The following is a 23,791-nucleotide window of genomic DNA, read 5'->3' as shown; positions in this document are numbered from 1 at the left end:
AATCTTAGCCTATTCCAAGGTTTGCAGAAGCTAATGGAGTACTAACAGGGGAACAGGAGCAATAATTGATCACATTTGCTCTGCCTTAGAGAGAAGTGTGGTGATCAGTCTTAGAGGACTGACTTAATGAATCTGAAAAGATGGATGCCCAGCTCAGTCACGTCGCTGCCCTCCCAGGAGCTGAGAGAAGGCAGTCTGCTGGAGTGCAGACAGCAACACTGTTTGGAAACAGGTGGGGCCACTGTCAGAGAGGGATGCTTTCCACGTCTCTATAAAAAATGACATTCTGTTGCTATCCTTGCCCCTTTTCCCTCAATATTTAACAGTGTTAATTCTAAGACTTGTGTACATTTTTCCCAGTGGTTAATTATAATCCTTTTCCTTTATTAAATTTCATTTTCCAGACTTAAAAAAAAGCAATTAACAAAATGGCTTAAAGGCTAAATGAGATCAAATCTCATTTTCTTAGGAGACTCTGTCATTTTCTTATTTATGGCTATAATTCCTGCGTTCATAGAAAGGGGAGGAAGAGAAGACAGCTGATAGTGAAATAATATCCTTTGAGGTAAATTCCATACACGTGAAATCAAGCAGAACATGTCTGTATTTTTGTAGTATTCTAGAGACACTGAATCCAGGGGGGTTTGGGTTTTTTTTTTTTTTTATGCTTCTCACTCAGTTCTACCAAGTAATTTTATTTACAGGCAATTTAAGCTTTGGATATAGTGCTGGTTAATTCCATGGCTGGATAAAAAGGTATAATTCAACTTAAAGGTCACTACAGAATTTTAATCATGGAGATAAGAAAGCAAGGAAGGCACAAACCTCATTAGTGGAATAATAGGGAAAGAACTCCATCTCAGATACATGGGCCAAGCTCCTGAAGTTTTGCTGTAAGCTCTATAGCATTGGAAACATGCAAATCTGCGCTGTCCTAATGGCGCCTTTCCCATCAGCAACCCAACAGCCCCACCAAGCCCATTGCATCCCTACCATCCTTTCCCCACCTCCATCTACACAATGAGTTCTGCATTCCTGATCTTTACCCTCATTTAAAAAATTCATTTCCTTTTATTTACATTTCAGTCATAATGTTATTTTATGCTATGCAGTGTTTAACTTGACTTTATTTTTTCACCAAAATGTAATTTCACATGGTAAGATGAAGCATCTTAGACAGTCCTCACAAATGCATACACCTGTGTGCCCTACACCCCTCTCGTGGTAAAGGAACACTCATCAGCCTGGAAAGTTCTCTCCTGCCTCTTCTTAGGTGATCACCACTTTGCATGCAAATGACTGATCTAATTGCCATTTACACTGATTAGTTTCACCTGTTTGAGAATGTTCTGGAACTAGAGTAAAGCATTCTAGAATACATTCCCTGAGATCTGGCTTTTCACATTCACAATAACATTTCTGAGCATTCTACATGTTGCTAAGTAGAATCTGATTGAATAAATGAACCTCAATTTATTCATCAATGTTTCAGTTTATGGGAATTGGGGACATTTCTAGCTTTCGACTGTTATGAAGAATGCTACTCTGAACATTCTTGTATAATTCTTTTTTGTAGACCGATTTTGACTAAAATTCCACCCTGAAGTGGAGTTACTGGTTCATAAGGTTAAATTTATTTTATCCTTTAACCTTAAACTTTTGTTTGAATTTATGAGAAACTGCTAGAGGTTTCAAAAAGGGTTGTGTCAATGTACATATCCACCTGCAAAATAAGATAGTGCAGTTGTTCAACCCTTGCTTACATATGGCAGTCACTGTTGTCATTTCATTGTACCCATTTTAGTGGGTGTGTATTATATGTTAGTGTATTTTAAATTTCTGTTTCCCTGATGATTAATGATGCTGAGAAGTTTTGTATGTTTATGGACTATTGTATATCTTCTTTATTAAGTATCTGTTCAAGTCATTTGGCCAGTTTTTACTGCTTATGTTGACTTACATATGTACTTTACTCTGAATCTCCCATCCAAGCACTAACGAGACCTGACCCTGCTCAGCTTCCAAGATCAGATAAGACATGTTCAGAGTACTATCTATGGCTGTAGACTATTCTGAATATAGGTTCTTTGACGTATGCATATGTATGTGTGTGTTTGAATGACATCTTTTGCCAGTCCTTGACCTAGTTTCTTAGTGCTTTATTTTAATGAAAAGAAGTTTTTAATTTTAATTAAGTCTAATTTAACATTTTTTGAGTTAGTGCTTTCTTTGTATTAACTTTTAAAAGAACCTTTTTTCCCAAAAGGCATCCTTGTTTGCTTCCAGTTTTATAATTTTTAATTTTTAGATTTAATTATTGATTTGCTTTAAAGATTTTCTGTATATGGTATGAGGTAGGGATCAAGTTTTTTTTCTACAAGGTTATTCAGAAATCTAAGAAACATTTGTATGAAAGCTAAAAATGACTTTTCCTTCCCATTGAATTTTTAAATAACTTTGCTGAAGATTAATTGACCATATAACTTCAGAGTATTTCTGAATTATCTATTCTGTTCCATAGATCTATTTGTCTATCACTATGACAGTGTTGCAGTACCTTATTTACTGAGTTTTACAGTAAATTCTTCATATACAAATATGGAAAGATCTTCAGAATAGATTGTTTAATGGAGGAACATATACAGATCAACAAATACAGCTTATTATTGTTTATCTGAAAAAGAGAAAATATAACATAAGTTCATACATCCAAGGATATACAAGGTCCTAAAAGCATTAATTAAAGTAGTTACAGGTGGCATGGAGTGACAGGGCAGATGTGAGATAGGACTGTGAAGAAGACTTTTCACCATAGGCTAATGCATTCATTAGTTAACATTTAATTTTAAGAAGAACAAATGGTGGTATTGAAGATATATTATTTTTTAGAGTACAAAAAACTTTGAAATTAAAACTCATTGTAATAGTATTTTCAAATCAAATTAAACTTTTTTGCCTTATATTTTTAAAATATATATCTTATTTGACAAATATTGATTGAATATCTTTCATATATCAAGCAATGTGTGAAGTCCTAGGAATGTAGAACAAAACTGACCTTATCTTCATGGTTTGTACATTCTGGTAGAAGAAAAAAATCATAGGTGATAAATAAAATATTTACAGAATGTAGTAAGTGCTATGAATAGAGGAAATATGAAAAAGAGAGGCAAGGTAAACTTGAGATAGGAGTCCTGGTGATGGCCCTTTAAAGGGGTGAGTTAGAAGTTGAAAGTGGAATGCTAGGAAGGATCTCAGGTGTGAACACTGATGTGTGGGGGGGGCGCAAAGGAAGAAGATGGGGATAGAAATGGCTGAGAGGCAGACAGGAGGACAAGGTGGTAAAGCACAGTGAGCGTGGCACAGAGCAAAACTGGAGGAAAGCAGGGGCTGGATCAGGCTGGGTTTTATGGGAAATTATGTGGAATTTGAATTGTATTGTAGCTAAAATGAGAATCTATTGAAGGTTGTTAGAAAGCTTTTCACAGGGTAAAATGATCTGATTTATATTTAAAAAAACAAAATAGCATTCATTTTGTTGTGAAAAAAATAGACTAAAAAGGCATTGACAGTGAGAGAGGAAGAAAAGCTGAAATTACATAAGTCCAGAAAGGAGAGTTTGAAAGAGAAGAAAATGCCCCTCACTTGTTTCAGCTAAGGACAGAGAAATGTCCACTGGACACAAGCATAAAAGTTCTCTGTGAGCTAGGTAGTGATCCCACAGGAGACAGGTTAGAAAGTGAGTGGATTCTCTGTATTCTAAATTCTGCCCCCCTACACACACACACACACACATACACACACACACACACACATGAATAAGAAATGGAGAAAAATATTTAGACACTTCTTTCAAGAGTTCTATAAAGCCAAGAAGAACACAGAGATGGCCGGGTCTAGTGACTCACACCTGTAATCCTAGCCACTTGGAGGGCTGAGATTAGGAGAATTGAGGTCTAAGGCCAACCCAAGCAAGTAGTTTGAGATACCCCATTTCAAAATAACCAGAGCAAAATGGACTGGAGGTGTGGCTCAAGCTATAGACTGACTGCCTTGTAAGCATGAAACCCTGAATTCAAAACCCCAATCCTACCAAAAAAAGAACACAGAAACACTATGTGTCCAGAACGGCCTAGCTCTATGTTGGTTCAGCAAATACGTGTTTTAAAAATCCTTATGCTTCATAACAAGAGGTGTTCGTAATCTCATGAATAAATCATTCAAAAAGAGTCTTTCTACATGAAATCCTACCTTGTTGGAAGTTTTATCATTCCCAGTTCCCACTCAAGTTGTTGATCTGACTTCCCAGTATATTTTTGTAGTGTTGTATATTTCACTAACCTACCAAATGGTTTCACAATGGCCATCTATGAAGTCTATCTCCTGCTTCTTTATCTACCCTGCTTACTCACATCAGCTGATGAACTGTGCAGGACAGCCTAGGCGGAGCTGTTAAAACTATCGTGAGAAACCAGATCACTCAAACGCCTTCACGAACAGGACCGCGAATGAGTGTCTCAAAGTTGAACACGGATGATTGTCTAAAGGAGTTATACACATTTTCAGTCAAATACATGGCTGGCATTTAAAACTGAGGTGTTTGATTTATTATCTATGAAAAATAATAATACATAAGCTTAGTTATTTTTCTTACTGCTTTATTGCTATTTGTCACCCAGGTAAGGGAGAAGATTTGGTACAGAGGCAACTGTCATCCATTTTCTGCAGCTGATTCCAGATGCAAAGTTTGCTTCACAAATATAGACTTCCAACTATTTATTTGACTCTGTTTATGCTACCTACTGACATGCAAGGATGTGTTTATTATGGAAAATTGTGTCTCCTTTTTGACCCCAGTCTTACACATTCAACTTTGCTTTCCCTTCTATCTTTGTTTTCCCAGGGCTCACTGCCTGGGAAGGTTACAGACCTTCTGCAGCCACACTGTCAGGAAACCTAGTTGCAATCAGCATCTGCCCCACTGCTGGAAGCTACTAGTGCCAATGTTTTTAATGACCTAGCCAGTTGAATATGGTGATTTAAGAGGGAGACTTATACCTCTTTTCTCCCTGGGGCTTTACTCTTAAATGAGATGCCTAGGCTGTTTATATGCTGTTTACTCCTCTGGCATAAGGAGTGTTTACCACTAACCACCACACTTCATATATATCAGCACGTTGAACTAAAATAATGGGTTGCTTAAAAACATATCCCCTCCTTTCAGGTATAAAGCCAAGCACCCAGAAGAAATTCAACACCCCTAATTTTTTCCTAAGGAAGTTGGGAAATGGTGCCTTTTGCTTTGAAGTCATAAATATTATTTTCTTTTGAGGATGTGAGTATGAGAAAGGTACAGTTAGATTTCTTTTAGGAACTAAACACATTAGAAGTAGCCTGAAGAATCAATACCAATTACTTGCAAGCAAGGGCTGAAAAATCATTGAAGCAATCCAGTGTGCACACAGGTGAATGTCTTAAAACAAAGAGAATACTGGTAAGACTGAAAACTCACAAAATAGAAGAAGTAGCAAAGTCTTCTTCCACTTATTTTGGCATTTGGGTATTAATTTGTAAAGCCCAACAATTGTTGCAATTATAAAAGAAAATATAAACAGCAGCAAATAATTCAGTAGAGGATATTTTGCTGATTCCCTGGCAGGAGTAAGGTTTGTGCTGTTGTCTGAGTAAACACGAAGGCATTCAGAAGGTGTATGGGGATGGCTTATCTACATAAACCAGCAAACCTTTCATTCAGTACTCAGACATTCTGCATGCCAAGCATGGGTGTTTAATGTCTCAAGACTCTATTTAGCATGAATTCACTTTGAGGAGCTTGGCAAAGCCTTCAGAGGTTTAACTGTGTGGTCTCTCCTTTATTCCAAAGACTGAAATAATGTCTTTCAAAGTCCTGGAATTCTTAAATTTGCATTTCAGATTAAACTATCAAAGAGAATAAAATTTCCTCCTTTCTCATTGTCTTCCAGTAGTACAGGGGGTCCCATCTCTGTATGATGTGGACCCAGAAGCCCAATCCTCCAAACCAGCTATGATGAAGTCCTGAAAACCTCCTAAGTCTTGCTAGTTCATTAAGTCCATGACACATCTGTGTATGAGTCTGACAGGGGTGGAGGGATCCTAATGTTACAGAACTTCCTCATTTTGCAGCCCCAAATGAGACAAGGTGGAGGAGATGCCTATCACCAAATCTCACGTTAGAAGGAAAGTTTCACTATGTTCATGTCACCAATGTACCACAAAAGGTATCTTTGGATATCCTTGGACTATTACTACCCTGGACATCAGTTGTACCACCCCTGGTCATAGAATTAAATGAATCTTAATATCTGGAATATTTGACTCAAAATATAATATCACCCAAAAAGCCCCTTCTTACTTGCTTGCTTCTTTTTGACTTTTTTTTTTTGGTGGTACTGGGATTTGAACTCAGGACTTCATGCCTGCCAGGCAGGTGCTCTACTACTTGAGTCCCTCTGCCAGCCCTTTTTGTTTTCGTGTTGGGTCTTGTGAACTATTTGCCCAGGCTGGCTTCAAATCATGATCCTCCTGATTTCTGCTTCCTGGGTAGCTAGGATTACTGTGTGAGCCACCAGCTCTTTTTGATTTTTTAAATTGTAGAACCTCAAATTAATATTTAGGAAGAAAGAGAGGTAACTGGACACCCAGTGTCTGAAAATGAGAAATCTGGGTAATTGATTTGGGGACACCAGAAAAAAGGGAAGTGGTCTAGTGATTCTGAGATGCCTATCACCACTTTCAGTGTTAGGAAAGGCAGGCAAGATGAAGGAAATTTTGATTAAAGTGAACTCATGAAGTGTCAGACATAAGCCACAGAAAATACTAGAAAATTAACTTGCTACAGATTGTGCTAAGAGGAAAATGCTGCTTGAATAAAGTCCAGTATTTTCTGAGCCTGATACTTACTTAATTTTTAGTTTTAAAAAGCTGTAAAATATTGGTATTCAATAATAATATTTACTTTTATCCTTTGAAACAAAAATAACCTGTTTCAACTTCATATGCTCAGTTAACTTTGAAGGAGGCAACCAATATGTGCGTATTCCTCTCCGTGCGTCTTGGCGGTTTTGGGGTTACCCCCAGCAGAGCGTTCGTGAGTATTCTTAGTAGCAGTAAGTTGGTTGTTAGTGGAATATTGACCCAACAATTTATTGAGACAAGCCCTGCTGCTCTACTTGGAATTGACGCATTTCATATTATAATTGCATCTAACACTTTACTTCACAACTTAAATTAGTATAGTTTGGGCAGAATTTAAAGAAAGTTTATAATAAAGTTATTAATAGACTTTCATTGTTGAAAAAGTGTGTTTTGAGAAACTAGGGTTATTGTTACTCAAGAAAACTCTAAAGTGTGATTCCTTAATAAAATTTAAAGCAAACATTAGAAAGGATCATGGGATTTTTGTCAGGACATAGTGAACAACATGGACCACCATGAACTCACTATGGGCAAACACAAGAACAATATGTTTCATAAGGTGCGCATACCCCAGCAACCTCAAATCAAGTGGAGCATTCTCAAACTCTATAGGCAGCAGAGGTCTCTCTGGAATGTGTTGGGAAAACAAGGTTTTCTGGAGAGATAATATTGAGGGGGGAGGATACCAAAGGTAGGATATAAAATATGAGAAAAAAATTTAGAAAAGGCAGTTTGGTATGGAACTTTGAAGAGGCCATATTGCTTTAGTTCAGTTTTGTAGAGGGTAGAGGGTTTTAAGGTAGAAGAAGAAACAGGAGGGTACTATGTTAGTTTTTTGTCTGTATGACAAAAGAGACAACAAATTTAAAAGGAATAAATTTTATTTTAGCTCACAATTTCAGAGGTTCTAGTCCATGATGTGGGGAAGGCATGCAGAGTGGGACAGCAAACATCATGGAGGACAGGAAGCAGAGAGAGAATGTCTGCTCTTGGCCTTCTCCTTTTCCCTCCTTTATTCCTTCTGGTCCACACCTTATGAGAGATATTGCCCACTTTCGGGGTGGGTTCTCCCTCCCCATCCGCATAGTGATTCCCTTCTGGAAATACCACACGGACACACCCGGAGGTGTGCTTTACTAATCTCATCGGCACTTGTCAATCCAATTAAATTAACCACCACAGGCGGGTTGAAAGGAGTAATTCATAGCAGGCTAAGGAGTTGGTTTACCAACTGGGATATATTATAAATTTCATAAAAAGCAATGTGCCAGTCATGTGCAGATTTAGAAAAATATTAAAGCCAAGGGAATTAAGAAAACTTTTAATAGTAACATGAAAGAATTAATTGAATGTTGCCTGAGGTTTTTCACAGAAACAATGAAAGGAATTCTGCCTACTTCAATGAGGACTGAAACTTTGAAAGTGATGCCATAATCCTGTAATGTATCCAGAACTAAGAATCCGTAATTCTGATTCCTTACTTAAAAGAATTCCAGAATTCTGTTTCCTATTTGATATTAGTCTGACTTAAACATTTCCTTAAGTCTTTCTTTTTCTTCTTACCTCATGCCTCCTCATTCACAATACCAACCAGGCACAGGGCCTGGGCTGAGGTGATTATGGGATAGATTTACTTTGCCTCCTCCTCTTTCTACGCAGTCAGTGTAAGAACACAGCCCATAATAAGCACCAGGAGGCCTCACTTAAGTCTTAATCAATCAATTTTGTCATGATCAAGAATTTCCACTTAATTTACAGCTCAATATTATTAGCTAGAGAATGGAAACTAAAAAGACACAGCACATGCTAGCTGTATGATCCACAGATATATGAAATTCAAATATGACTCTTTCATCACCATTTATTGTTTTTAACTCCAGTGTTTTATCAGAGATACCACTGAGACTTTAAACCTAAATCACTACAAATGGCAAGCTTTGACAATTAAAGAGCTCTGGGGTAAATGGAAATTTCTTGTCTTTCTTTCTTAATTAAGTGTGTGTGTGTGTGTGTGTGTGTGTGTAATATCTACATTACAAAAGTAGGCAGAATTTCTCATTATGGTAAATTTCAGAAAATCTATGTGGGTCTTTCAGTCATCCTTATAGTCTCATCCAGAAATAATACAAGGCATATATCATTAAGTAGAGATATCCATTCAGTAAAAACTGAGTAAATTTTAAATACGGAAGTCCTTGCTGGGAATAACTTCAGTATTTATTTACTATCAGTGAAAAATATCCTGCTGCCAAGATTCTTGTTTGCCCAATCCCTAGTGGAGAAAGGTAGACGAAGTAGGAGTTTCTCTCTGAATTGTGTCAAGCACTCCACAGCTCCGTGGCCTTGGCAATTACGTAGCGGGAGTATAAAATGTACTAAACGTCAAATGCTCGGCATGGAGTCCGGCACATAGTATGTACTCAGTAAATATTTACTGAATAAATAAGTATTTTTACTCTAAATACAGTATTTTTATCCCAAACAAATTGGATCATAAAACTTATCAAGTGCTTCCCTCTTTTTTTGTTAAAGGAAAAAGGAAAACTATTTGCAAAATGATTGAAATATGCTTCCTTTAATCTTTAGAATTCCTTTTCTCCCCAAGCTTTGGGTTTGAAAATTAGGGAACTTAGATCCTCTGGGAAAATAAATGGATAGCTCCTACAATCCTACCATATCCTCACAGAGCCCAAGGAGGTTAAAAAGAAAGTGAATTAGGAAAGACTAGGGAGGTTTCTGACCAATTGCCCTCCAGAGCAAGTACCCAAATATGTCCTTGGATTAAGTCCATTATTAATCAAAGATAAAGCATATTTCAATAGTAATAGAAATCCTTCTAGTAAGGAGAAGGTTATGATTTTCTTAAAGAAAGACCTTTTTCTTTTCTTATGGTTTGTGATGGGTGCTATACTTTCAAGACAGGTAATTCATATAGGAGGAAGAAAAGGGATTTATTTGGGAAATTTTTTTCTAGGTTTAGGTCACCAATGAAGGAAGAGAAGGAGGAAGAGAGGAAGGGAGGGAGGGAGGAAGGAAGGAAGGAAGGAAGGAAGGAAGGAAGGAAGGAAGGAAGGAAGGAAGGAAGGAAGGAAGGAAGGGTGAGTGTAGTATATTTAGTTCAGATTTGAAGGTATGCATCCTCAGTACAACACTAGTTATAAAAAGGCACTCTAGAACTACAACCATGGACACTCATTTCATAGAGACTTACAGTCACAGCATGACAAGACCATTGAAGCCCAAAGCTAATACAGGTTTTAGGGAGCAGACAAAACTGGATTCAAGTGCAGGCTACCTTGTTTCCCAGCCAGGTGGAGCTTGAACATTTCATTTAAAGTCTGTGAGCCTCAATTTTCTCATTTGTTAGGTTAGGAGTGCCACATAAAATGATGCACATCATACAGTAACTGGTATCTTAATCTGATGAAATACATGGAGATAATAAAGCAAGTGAATCTCACAACATCTGGCATGTAATAAGCAGCAAGCATCGTGGGGGAAATGCTCACTGCTGTTGTGACACTGTGCCACACCGCACAGAAAAGCTTCCCCTGCCTCGTAAGTGCTAACTGGTGATCCAGCGCCTATGAATGCCATCCCAGGCACATTTTATGAAAGTGTAATTAAAATCTTAAATTCTCCAGTCATCATAAGAATCATCATTTTCATGTAAAAATGATACTCTTGCCTAACAAAATGAAGTATGTGTCTTTGAAGTACTTAACACTGTCAGTGGACTTGCAGTCCCATTGCTTGGTAGCAGGACCACATGAATAAGCCCACCCCTGGGTACCGAGAGCTTGTGCTGTGCTCTGCACTCTGCTAGGCACCAGGTAATATTAATTTTAATATGACTTTCATAAGAGCAAATTTCATCACCAATAACAACCCCATATGGCAAGTTCCCCACTTGCCCTGAAATAATTTACTGAAGTGTTTGTGTGTCCAAGTGACCGAACTCTTGATGCTGAATTTTTCACAAGTTTTCTTCAGGACATCAGAACATAATGGAGAGTTTTTTTCGGGTGGCCCTTTACCAACTGGATATGAAATTGGATCAGCCGGAGGCAAGAGCAGATGGGGTTGAGCAGCAGATGGAAAGACCCTGGGTAGTACATGCAGAATCATTCTGGCAAAATCAATCATGCCACAGGAGTGAGTTCCAGTTTGGTTAAAGAAAGTGAACTGAAGTAGACAATTGAATTACTGGGTACATAAATACAGGCTCCCATTCCAGGAGCGGTCTTGATTAAGTGTCAATAAGACAGATGAGCTAATGATGCTGAATTATGAGTCTTAAAATGTCATGTCTGTCAATGATAATCTAGCTCCCTTTTTTTAGTGCTATTGTCTGCCAAACACTTCACCTACATCTCTTTCCATCCTCACAAACTCCCAATGAGACAGCTTTCCCTGTTAAAAGTGGTGCTAAGTAAATTGATCAAAGTCATATGACTCTAGATACAAGAACCAGGAGTGGGTCTTGACCGTCTCACTGGAAAACCTACACAAATTATGACCTCTCACCTACTACACTACATTGCAGGGTTAGATGATGTACACATGTGAAAAATTAGAGGTGGGAATGGTCCATGTTCAGGAATCCTAAAGTCCTTTCCACAGGAACAGGATAGGCCTATCATGGTTGGAATGTGTCGTGGGACACCTGCCTGAATCCTTTTGGGAACTACAGAGTTGCTATGGTAGCCACAAGATCCCCAGTGAAGTAGAAGGTCACAGGGTCCCCAGGCAGAGCTCTGACGAATCACATGGAATCTCCCATTTGCTCTCTCCCTAGAGTCTCCCATCATCCTGAAGCCATATTGATCTAGAAATGATCTCCATAGCAAGCTTGGGCCAAAAGAGCCCTAGGTACCCATTCAAGTTCAAACTTACTCTGATGGATTTTTGCCTCTAGTTACAGCATTCAACAAATATGTGAGTCTTAGAGTATGGGTGACTTGGAATATCCACCACCTTGGTCTACTCAGGTTGCTACAACAAAAAACATAAAACATAAACTAGGTGGTTTATAAATAGCAGAAATTTATTTCTCATAGTCCTAGAGTTTGAGAAGTCCAAGATCAAGATGTTGGTAGAGTTGGTATCTGGTAAAGGACAGTTTCCTGGTTCATAGATGGCTCTCCTTCTGGCTATATCCTCACAGAAAGGACAAAGAAGCTCTCTGAGGTCTCTTATAAGGGCATTAATCCCAAACTAATCACCTCCCCAAGGTCTTACTTCCTAATACCATCATCTTTGCAAGTATGTCAACATATGAATTTGGTGGCAACCCGAGCATTCAGTTCTTTCTCCCACTTTCTTCAGAACTGCAGGCAAACTGTGAAGGAGAAATCAATCCAGCCCAAACATTTTCCCTGCTCTAACTTTGGTGCAAGCTTGGGAAATAGAAGGGAGTCATCATTAATTGCAGATCTACTCTTTGCCAGGCATTGGGCAGACCTTGTAATTGGTTGGAGGAAAGAAAAAAGAAGTCAAAGCAACAGATGGAAACACATCTGTCAGGTGCCACACTTTATGCATTACTTCTTTTCCTACAACATCCTCTCTATTAGCAAGCTCCTGTTGGCTGCTAGACTGTGTTTTCTGCTCAGCCAAATGTTTGAGAAGCAGGTACCAGTTATGAACAGCAGAGCAAAAACCCATAGTTTCTAAGTAACTCAGAAGAGATGGAGAGCAGATCCCTTTAAGAAAGTTAACTTCTTTGATGCCTCAATTTCCTCAAACTAAACAGAATTTTACCAATTGCATCATCATAGCTCTGCATCCCATACATAGATATCCCAGGAGTCTTTGAGCCCTCACAGGGTAGAAGAATTCTTATTCAGTATGAGAGTAAGTGATGTCTTCAGATGCAACTAATATGAGGGCAATGCGTGTCTGTTGAGTGCAAATATGAATTAAATTGTGTATATTATGCATTGTTGACATTAAATTAATCAGCAAATATCAGAAATAATCTGATTGTTTTATAACAATAACATTGTGTATGCACAAAATAAAAATTTCAGTTTTTAAGGAAACTGAAATTTCCTTAATAAAGGAAAAATCATTTTTAACCATCTATAATTGTACCTGTATTCCTTCCTTCCCTCCTTCCTTTCTTCCCTCCTTCCTTCCTTCTTTCCTTCCTTCCTTCCTTCCTCCCTACTTCCTTCCCTCCTTCCTTCCTTCCTTCTTTCCTTCCTTCTTCCCTACTTCCTTCCCTCCTTCCTTCCTTCTTTCCTTCCTTCCTTCTTTCCCTACTTCCTTCCCTCCTTCCTTCCTTCCTTTATTTCTTTATTATTTATTTGGCAGTAGTGGAGTTTGAACTCAGGGCCTCACACTTGCTAGGCAGGTGCTCTAATGCTTGAGTCATGCCCCCAACCCTTTTTGCTTTTCAGATAGGACCTTGAATTTTTGCCCAGAGCTAGCCTGGACCTTATGCCTCTTGCATTGCTGGGATTACAGTTGTATACCCCACATCTGTCTTGTGTGTTGAAATGAGGTCTCACTAACTTGGTTTGTTGCCCCCTGACCCAGAACCATTATCCTCCAGATCTCTGCCTTCTGAGTAGCTGGGATTATAGATATGAATCATCATGTCTGACACAAACTGTACTTTAAAACACATATAACTCAAGTGTGGAGTCACATGTGTGTATTCACAGCCTTTAGAGGCTGAGGTAGAGGATTGTGAGCTCAAGTCTAGCCTGTGCTACAATAAGGAGACCCTGCCTCAAAAAGCACAACCTTATCAAAGAACCAAAATATAAAATAGACTTGAATGAATTTCTGACCCATGAATTCTTGCATTGTACTATTTCTGAAAACGGAGTGCATATTTGAGTCAATAACATCTTCGAGTCACTTTCAGATAATGACAGTTGTGATATAGTAGACAATGCGTGGGAATATTCCCCACCTGGAGAATGCATGCCAGCATTGTGGGAGAAAAATCCCAGAGCAATAAGGGGTCGTCCTGATGTCTAGGAATAGTTGTTTTGAAAGGGGTTAGGTGAGATGGCATATTAAATGTGTTTAACAACATATTGGAAACGAGTTTTAAAAAAAAAAAGATGTCTAGTTCTATGTCAGAGCCAAGTGGCTTAAGAATCCAGTACAGAAGAGTAGTTGCTGGGTAGATTTGTTTAGGAAATGTTAGGTCGCTTTATCCTTTTAGAGCATAAAGATTCATATTTAAAATTTGTTATATTAAAAATGAAAATAATGACTGAGTCAAAAAAGCGAATTAAAGAATCAGACTCTAAACGAAAAGAAGTTTCAGAAATATCTTAAATTTATTTTGCTTATCAGGTATGTGTAATTAACAACAAAAGAGTAATGCATGAACAAGTCTAAAAGAGATCTTTCAATAAGTACAAAATTTTCAAGTGATAAAAATGTATTGAGTCAGTTTATCAAGTGGTATTTTTTCTTCATTCATAAAATAACGACAATAGCTGGCATCACAGATATAAGAACATGAGGATGGGGACTATAAGGGCAGACAGGAATGCCACAGCAGTGATTACAGCCAGCCTAGAAGTGAGAAGACAGCTGGGGCATGGCTCAATGGGAGGGGTACTTCCCTAGCATATACAAGGCCCTGGGCTGGAGCATCAGCACCACAAAAAAAAAAAAAAAGAAGTAGCTTTTAGAAGTGAGAAGACAGAGTCTCAGCTTTGGTTCTGTAATTAAGAGGTCAAGCGACCTTGATCAAATTACTTAATCTCTCTGGACTTTATCCGTAAAATCAGGAGCTTTGGTAGATGATTTCCAGGTGCTGGAGAGAATGTGCTTAAGGAGACAAGCTGAATCCATCAAAGAAGTAGAACCCACTCTCAACATTTCCAGGAAGAAGGGACTTAGTGAAAGATATTATGTACTAACAAAAGTGCTGAAAAATCTGGAGTAACTGAGGTGGAAGGAAACCACTGCTGGTCTAGGAATTAGAAACTGCTTCCACTCCCAGAAGTTGGAAGTTGAAAGAAGACTCCACCATGGCTCATGGATGCCTAAGGCATCTGTGGCAAACTTCTGGAAGCTACTAAAAGCTTTTCAGACCCCGATCTCTGTGCATCTACAGGCCGCTCCACACATGTGCCTCTGATTTGCCTTCCACACTCACTCTGGGCTTCTCATTGGTAGATTCTAAAATAGAACTCTGTGGCAGGGGACTCTGGGTAATATGCTCCCACTCTGCCAGCCTCTGTGCTGTGGGAAACAGCAAAGGAGGTAGGCAGGTATTGAATGCCACAGGCAAATGTCTGGCACTTCAGGTATGGAATCAGGGACTACAAAAGCAATGAGGTGAGCAAGAGGAAACGGACAGCATGAAGACACAGTTGGAAGTCATGGAGAAGAAGGTGCACATCTGAATGATGCTTCAAAGGAATGATCAAAAGATTAGGTGCCAAAGCTTTTCCTTGCACACTATCAAGTCAATATAATCTGTAAATCAAATCTCAAACTTGTCTACTGACTGTTGTGTTCTCTCTCCCTGGCCTTCCCTTAACAGAGAACAATACACCTACCTCCCTTACAGCACAGTAATAATGATTTGCTGGCAGAAACCCTAAGAATCAGCCTTTACACTGAACAAGTTATATTGTTTGGGAACCCAGCTAAATTTTTCCAAAACTGCTTTAAAAGTAATTTCCATTTAGAGCTAGGTGGAACAAATTCCTGCTGCTGACTAAATCTTCTTTTCCTTTTTCTATGGGCAAGATCTTATAAAAAGAACTATCGCTCTTTTATACTTTCATGTGATGCATTTTGTGTTGGGATCTATGAAAGAAGACATCTAAAAATACATTGAGTGTTGTAAAAATAGCCTCATCATTCTATCACAATTCAACTTTTTAGTAGCTGTCTTTCTTCTCCCTTTATGTCTCCTTTTCAATTATTTCTTTTCCTTTGGTATGCTGTCAGATTAATGTTTCTGAGACTTTCATCCACACCTGCATTGGCAGAATGGCTCCATCTCCTACTTTTGAGATCCTCATTAAACTCCAGGGAGTTTGGTCACTGCATGAACTCCAACCCCAGGTATAGGGAGAAAGAATCACTTTCTACAGAAAGTTCAGTGTTAGTAGTTAAATTGCACAGCTGAAAATCTAGCTGTTTTTTGACAAATAGATAGGATCTTTCTTCATCCTCTGTTTTTGATCTGTACCTATGCTCTGTTACACCAGCCCTCAGCTAATAGTAATACTGCTGTTGGGTAAAGGAGAGCCCTTAGCTTATCTCAATACCGTTACAGTGCTGTCAAGCAGCTTTTATCTTAAACTGCACGGAAGAGCTTTTTTCATTATAATTCAGCTGAATCACAAACTTCTTTTCTCTCTGCTTGCTCACTTGCCTCTAAACAACTCGCATTTATTAAACTGTAAGTATTAAGTAAAGATCAAAATAAACATTATTGTACTGACTTGAATTGTCTGTCCACACACACCCCCAAAGATACATCCATCCAAGTTCTAATCCCTGGTACCTGTGTATGTGACCTTCCAAAGAAGTAGTCTTTGAAGGCATAATGAAGTTTAGGGTGTCTACATAAGATCACCCTACATTTAAGGTCTACCCTAAATCCAAAGGCTGGTGTCTTTATGGGAGAAAGGAGACAATACTTGAGACACAGAGAGGAGGGAAGACAAAATTGAAGGTCTTTTGCCAGAACCACCAAGAGTTGGAAGAATCTGGGAACATTCTCTGTTACAGCTCCAGAGAGAGAGAGAGAGAGAGACCCTGCTGATGCCTTGATTTTAGATTTCCAGTCCCAGAACTGTGAAAGTAAAGCCACTGAGTTTGTGGTAATTTGTTACACCACCACGAGAAAAGCAACACAATTATGAAAGTTTCTAATATAAAAAGCAATCTAGGAAGGAATTTCATTGTGCCAATAATTATCATTCAGTTTATTTTAACAAAATATAGCTCAAATTATGCTACTTTGAAATTTTGGATGAGGAAAACCCTCAGTGTTTGGGCCATAAGACCTTTGAAACAGTTAGCGTTATATGAAGGCCCTGTCCACCTCCCAGCTCCATTTCCTCCCAGCCTTCCCCTTTCTTCAGTATTTTAGCCACCCTGGTCCACTCTCAGGAACTACATCTGGGAGGTCCCTCCTGCCACAGGCCTCTGGGTGTCCTCTTCCTCTGCCTGGGACAGGCTCCTACACTCCTCCTGGCTGAGACTCCCATACCTTCTCCTGGGTCTAAAATCAGGAGCACAGTTAAGATGGATCAGCACCCCCTTTCGTCCTATGAGCTCTCCTAGAGCTTTTCCTCTTCTTCACAGTGATGGCCCTGCTTGTAATCCTACATCTCTGTTCTTTCTGGATTACTAGCCTGTCTTGTCCGAGGAACAGTGGCCCCATGAAGGCAGGCCCAGAACCTTTCAGTCATTGCTATATTACAGAGCTGGCCTGGCACCAGCCATGTAGCAGGCACTTAGAAATATTTGGTAAATAAAGGAATGGTGATATTTTCCCTTGGAAGGAGTTGTGACCCATTATTCACCCTTAAAGCTGTTCCCTTTTCAGTGCACAGTCTCAACTCCAATATTAATTTATTTTAGAAAGGTCTTCATTTTTGTTCTGTGAATTCCTGCTCTGACCCAAAGGCATTTTATGAGTACATAAGCACAGCTGAAAGGAACTCTAGCCCATTGTAACATTTCACCTTGCCATTCACCTTCACAGATAAGCCAATTCACCCTAATTATCTTTATCCATTTGTGTAAGCAGTAAGTTTGTAATAGATTCTAAAGATTATGTTTAAAGTGTTTTAAGCCCAAAGGGAAGAAAAAAGATAATAAGCTTGGTAACTATGGTATGAATATGACAGTAGGGTCTGCCTGGTAGTAATAAAGACTGGGAACGTAAATCCCAGTGAGACTAAGCAGTGTCAAAAGACATTTCCAGAAGCAGAAGAGTTCTTGAGCTAAGTCCTAGATGGAAAATAGGAGAAAGTGGGTAAGTAGAGGTATCAAGACTGGCTCACAGCAGAGTTTCTCGTTCTTGGCATTTTGGACTGGATCATTCTTCATTGTAAGGGTCTATGCTGTGCATTTTAGAATGTTATTCTTCCCATAAGGTGCCACTGTGACAACTAAATACCGCCCAACATTGCCAGATGTCCTGGAGGGCATAGGGTCCAGGAAGAGGCCTCCCTGTATGGCATATGTCTGGGCAGCCAGGGCAGGTCCATGTGGCTCCACTGGGAAGTACTGTGGGGCCACAGAGTGGGGGGAGGAGCACTCATAGATTTTTGTGTGTTAAACCAGGGAGTCTGGAGCACCATTCTGAAACCATACAGGAGGAATGAAAGGAGTTTAAGTAGGAAAGGGATGAGGGCTAACTGGTCCCAATAAGAAGGATGGGTTCTGAATCAGGGTGAGTGGAACGGGATCCAGGGCAACTGTGATAAGTGGGGACAGGAGAGAAATGGAAGATACAAGAGGCATTTATTCCAAATCTCCAAAGCTTTGTACAGGATGGCATCTGATCTTTTGCTTGGATAATCAGAAAGTAGTATCATAAGCATTCTCCAATTTCAAGGTGGAAATTAAGTCCCATGACTATGAGATGAATTATTGGAGGCTTAAATTCAGGGAAATTACCTGTACAGCTTTTTAGGCATAATCTAAGTGAATTCAAGGTGTAATTTAAAAATAGTATTGCCCAAGGCTTCGAATTCAATTAGACCTACAGCAAAGATTTCTTGAACAAATTGTCAAAAAAAAACTAGCTATAAAAATAATCAATATAATAGAATCCCTTAGTAAATGCCCCCACCAACAAGCAAAGTGCAAAAAAGTGAGACAAAGAAGCAAATTGAAGAATTGAGGCCAATTCTGTAGCCTGATTGTCCAGAAAATTATTTCATTGCTTTGCTTTACTCTCTGAGTCTATATAATGATAACAAATTTGTACATTTGGGTATTTTTAAAAGTCAGATCTTTAACAATATTGAGAAGAGCAATGGCCAACAGTCAGACAATCTTAGCATTTTTCAGAACTTCTGTTTTCATTCAGTCATTTGTCAGTATACAAATCCAGTGTTTAGCGTGAGAATTGACCAGATAAAATGTCACAAGCATGTACTACAAGAGAAAGGAGATGGGGACCAAAGATGTCAGTCATCAGGAGACTGCTGGCGCTATGCCATGTGTAAAGGCAATTAAGGATTCAAGCAAAGCATAAAGTTCTTAGATTGTTTTACAAAGAATTGCTTTGCTCCTGTTTCTCAAAGTTATTCACAGGATTTGCTCTTGCACACGAGGAACACAGGCTGGAAGGTACTGCCAGGAATCCCAAAGTGTAATCCAGGTTTTGACAAAGAGAAGGTTTGGGCAGGTTCCAGGCGCTCAAACCTTGGTAATTCAAATCTAACCAAGGACATTTCAATGCATCTGAAATTTTGAAAAATCAAAAAAGAAATTTATACACAAATACGATGTATAGATAGGATTTTTATGTGTTGATAAAGTGCTTTTAAGTATTTGACCTGATTGACAGCAAAAAATTAGAAACCCTTACTAATCCATATAAAACTGTGTCCTCCTTTCAGGAAATCGTCACCTTAAAAATCACTAAAACCTCCTGTATTGAACAAACGGATTGTTTAAATCACAAGCCATCTTGTATTGATCAAATTTATCACCAATTCTTTATTATTATTAAAAAGAAACATTTTCACTTCACATGTGTTTAGTATTTTACTTTCATAATTCCTTTTACAACCATTAGAAGTTGATGTATGATTATTCCCATTTTATAAATAAGGAAGCAGACATCCAGATGTAGTAATATGTCACAGGCCACACGTCTGGTAAGTGACAACTCTGTGATTAAGGCGATCATTACCCCCCTACTTCATAAAGATTAAGATGAACATGAGCAATTATTCACTTATAGATTAGCCAATTTTAATAAGGGCAACTTACAGATGCACACATAGGTAATACAAACCACCCTGATAACACAGAGCATTATTTTTGTTTCTACATATTCTATCTTAATAATAATGTGATTCTAATTTAGTTACTGCTGTGAGTATACTCAGCTGTGACAACAAGGAGAACAGAAGATTTTAGTAATTTTAAAATACCTTCTGTTTATACTTATATATTTCAGCTCTGTTTCAAATAATCTTTCTGCTAAAATCTTGGCTTGTGTGGATTCAAAAAGGCGTTTGGACTTCAAACTTTATTTAATGGTAAGAAACATAACCATTTAATGTCCCAAAACAGTTCCAAATTATACAAACATAGAGAAAGCTTAAGTACCAAAGAATGAAATTTCATTGAATTTAAAGATCATGATTCATACACAAAAGACAAAGCCTTTAGTGACTAACTGCATTGTTGCAACTTCAGAAGGAATTTTAATTCATTTTGTATTTCAAACATAGTGCAGTCAGAGTCAAAACATCCTTACCAGCTCCATATGAAAGATTGTGAGTCACATCCGTCACACCAGGCCCCGGCTAAGTCCTCTGAAAAGTATATTAAATCAGGAAGATAATTGTGCAGTGAAATTGCTCCTGGAAGTATAGTAAATGTGATTGACTTAATATATCATCAAGATTCTACTGGAAAAATGGCCTAAAACAGCAACATTCTGCTGCCATTCTATAACTTTCACTTTTGTAAAGTGACCATTAGCATCGTATAGTAATATCATTATGACAATCTGCACAGAGGAAAATATCTCAAAGCCAATATCATATTTTCATCAAGTAAATGACCATGTGTTTCAATAAACACAATTATGAATGTTAATTTACCAACAGATTGAGTAATTTGATTTCTCAGCATCATTGTTTATGGGGGGAAAAACAAATTAATCATCTTTGAGGTAACACTTAGGAATGCAGACATTTAACAGAGAATCTGTTTTGCTACTCTTTGTTCATTGAAGAGTTCAGACTGTGTTTCTGAGTGTTCCATTCTGAGATCATCTTGTCATTAAATAAATACCCTATACAGCATTATCAAGGTAGGGCCAGAGAACTCAAGGTGATCCACATCTTTATTTTGATAAGCATCCACATGACAGCTGACTGTACAATTGAGACATCCAAGGAACTCTGCCTTTCTTGCCTGTTCCATCAGTGCAAGCAACCCCTGAGCAAGCCACTTTCCAGAGCACACCTGTGAGCAGGGCAGGATCTCTGTGGACCAGCCTCTCTTTTCTATCATCAAGGTCATATTCATTGTCAAGAAAGCAAACGAGACTGTCAATGCTTTCATTTGAATCTGTTTTAACAATAGGCATATGTTTTGCAATAGAATGGACAGACAGCTGAAATAGATACAAAAAAATTAGAAGAGTCAGCAGGTGAAACTTTTGGTATCAAACTGCCAAAGTACTTCAGCTCTCAAAAATATCTTAATTATTAGTTATCATTGGGGAAAAGATAGTTTATGGAAAGAAGCTACATTTTAAAACCATTCTAAATTAACCTAAGCACAAAGCAATGTTTCCATTTTCAATCACCTTTTGACAAAAACCCTTCAAAAATAATAAATTATTTCTTTGACTTTTAAGGCAATATCCAGAGAACAATCTGACCTTTTTCCCAGAAACTTATCCTTAACACTAAAAAGATCAATCACTGTAGCTGCAACTATAGATAGTTTTAGAACTCTCTACCCCGCCTTGGGGTAAAATGAAACAGCTTCTTGAGAAAGTCCATATTGTCACCTTGATTTTTAGTCCTTACCCATTTTGAGAACTCCAGAGTGACAAGATGGTCTCCAGGTTGTTATCACTCAGCTGATCTTTCTATAGTATTAATTAGTGAGCTAATCAGTTAGTTAATTTATCAGAGACAAGCTCTCCACACTCATCACAACTTCTCTAAGTTACAGCCATACAGCCCTATCGTTACCATTTAAGAGTTTCCATCCATCTACCCTTCCAATTTGTAATCTAAAACTATAGAGGAAATGTGAATGAGAAATTTTCTGTATCATTTCAAAAATGTTTTAGGGTGTTTTGTAAAGTTCTGACTTTGTGATTTAGCAAGATGATTAAGTAGAACAAACCCATACCTGTACATCTTTCTCTAGAATTCTTCTTAATGTTGACGCTTAACAAAATTTTAAATATATTCAAAACTTCAGATACATTAAAATTACGTTTTTAATACTCAAATATTGAGATTGAACAGCCTATCTAGAGACTTTCCTCATGAATCACATTTTTTCCTGAGACTATTTTATTTTTCAAGCGTGTTTGTTATTGCTCATTGAAGCACTTTTAGAATGACTACTTAAAAATCTTTGCCAGATAATTCTTACATCTCTGTCACCTCAGGGTTGGCATCTATTGATTTTCCTTTTTCATTCAGTTTGAAATCTTCCTGGTTCTTGGTATGAGTGATTTCTTATTGAACCTAGACATATGGGGTATACTGTTATGAGGCGGTGGACCTGATGTTGTCATTCTCTCTCACTTTTTAGTTTTCCTCCTCCATCTACCTTCACTCCTTTAACCCAAAGTTCAAGTAGAACTAAGAAAAAGTGAAAAGATAGCTCACAGATGGAAGGAACATTGTACTTCATGCAGCACATTTAAATTCTCCAAGAAGAAAGGACTTGTCATTATAGTCCCTTTATGACTCACAGATGGCAGCAAGACTGCCATACCCCACCCTTTAATTCTACTCATTGTCTACTGATGTCACTTATTTTCTGAAGTACCTGAGTAGCACTGTCACTCTCCATTTATGTCCAATCATAAATCCCTAGTGAAGATTAATTGGAAAGGAGACATGTCTGAATTAGGAACCACCAATGTACTATTTTAAAAAGAAGTATAGGTTTATTGCATTCAATTCTAAGCTTAATTCAAAACCCTGACTAGAGTCATTACTAAAGAAATGTCTTACAGGGCCAATTTTAAAGCATAGAGACATCTTGCTTGCATATTAGCAGAAAGTAACATGCATTGAATCCTTAAAAATAGCTTGTTTTCTGGCATAGATTAAACCACCGCTTTTAAAATCCTGTTTATTTATTCTCCTAGCAAATCTCAAGCAAACTCCAAACCCTCTGAATTTTCACAAATTCTAATGCAGTAGAATCCAAATTAGAAGCCTGATTATATGTGATATTTCTGTTTAAAGGACATTAATTAAACTCCTTTGCACTGTGCACACTAGAATCAGGTTTGGCACACTTGTTCCATGATCTGAAATCTAATATGATTATTTTCTGGGTGAATTATTTGTGACGAAATGTAAAGGGCATCTATTAGCATTGGTTGGTGCTAGTGATCCATAAATACCAAGTCTTTTTTCTTCGAATATTTCTTTCTTTTTCTTTTTGTATGACGAGTTGAGACTTTCATTTATCAAGCATATGCTTGTACAAAGTGCCTCCTGATACTAATGCTCAAAACACTGCACACTACATGTTTTGACATGATATTATTGAATGTGCTTATGATTAAAAGCCATTGAGAGTTGCACAGTTTGACTTAGAGTAGTAAGATGACAAGACTCCAGAAGCAACTTGAAGAAAACCTAAAATCATGTTGTGGGAGAACTGTCTCACTGTTTTAAAATGACATTTCAAATTCAGAGCATAATTCAAGCTTGGCTCAAATGAAAAATCAAAAGTAGTTTAGATCAATTACACACACTGAGCAGGATGTTTATGTGTTGGTTGCTTGTATCCCTACCTCTGAATCAATTTGGTTATTTTATGAGCTAATTCTTATGTTTAAGATTTGTATCTTAAAAATGCTTCCTCTGGCTGAAGGAAAGATGGCTTTTAGCAGAGAAGAGTTGCCTGTATTTCACTTTGAGAAATAATAGTA

At 38.0% G+C, this 23,791-nt stretch overlaps 1 protein-coding gene and 1 non-coding gene across 2 annotated transcripts in view; one reads left to right on the top strand and one right to left on the bottom strand.

Moving 5' to 3' along the window:
• The window catches only part of Cntnap2 (contactin associated protein 2), a 1,948,854-nt gene that overhangs the window by 1,436,960 nt on the left and 488,103 nt on the right, over positions 1–23,791 (top strand). The window lies entirely within an intron of this gene.
• Positions 8,522–8,656, bottom strand: LOC141421131 (small nucleolar RNA SNORA51). Its single transcript, XR_012445805.1, has one exon. It is a non-coding gene; the product is annotated as a small nucleolar RNA SNORA51 (small nucleolar RNA).

This window comes from Castor canadensis, chromosome 2, assembly GCF_047511655.1.
Source record: "Castor canadensis chromosome 2, mCasCan1.hap1v2, whole genome shotgun sequence".
In the NCBI taxonomy this organism is placed as follows: Eukaryota; Metazoa; Chordata; class Mammalia; order Rodentia; family Castoridae; genus Castor; species Castor canadensis.
Note: the sequence above shows the minus strand (reverse complement) of the source record. Positions and strands in the feature narration are given on the sequence as shown.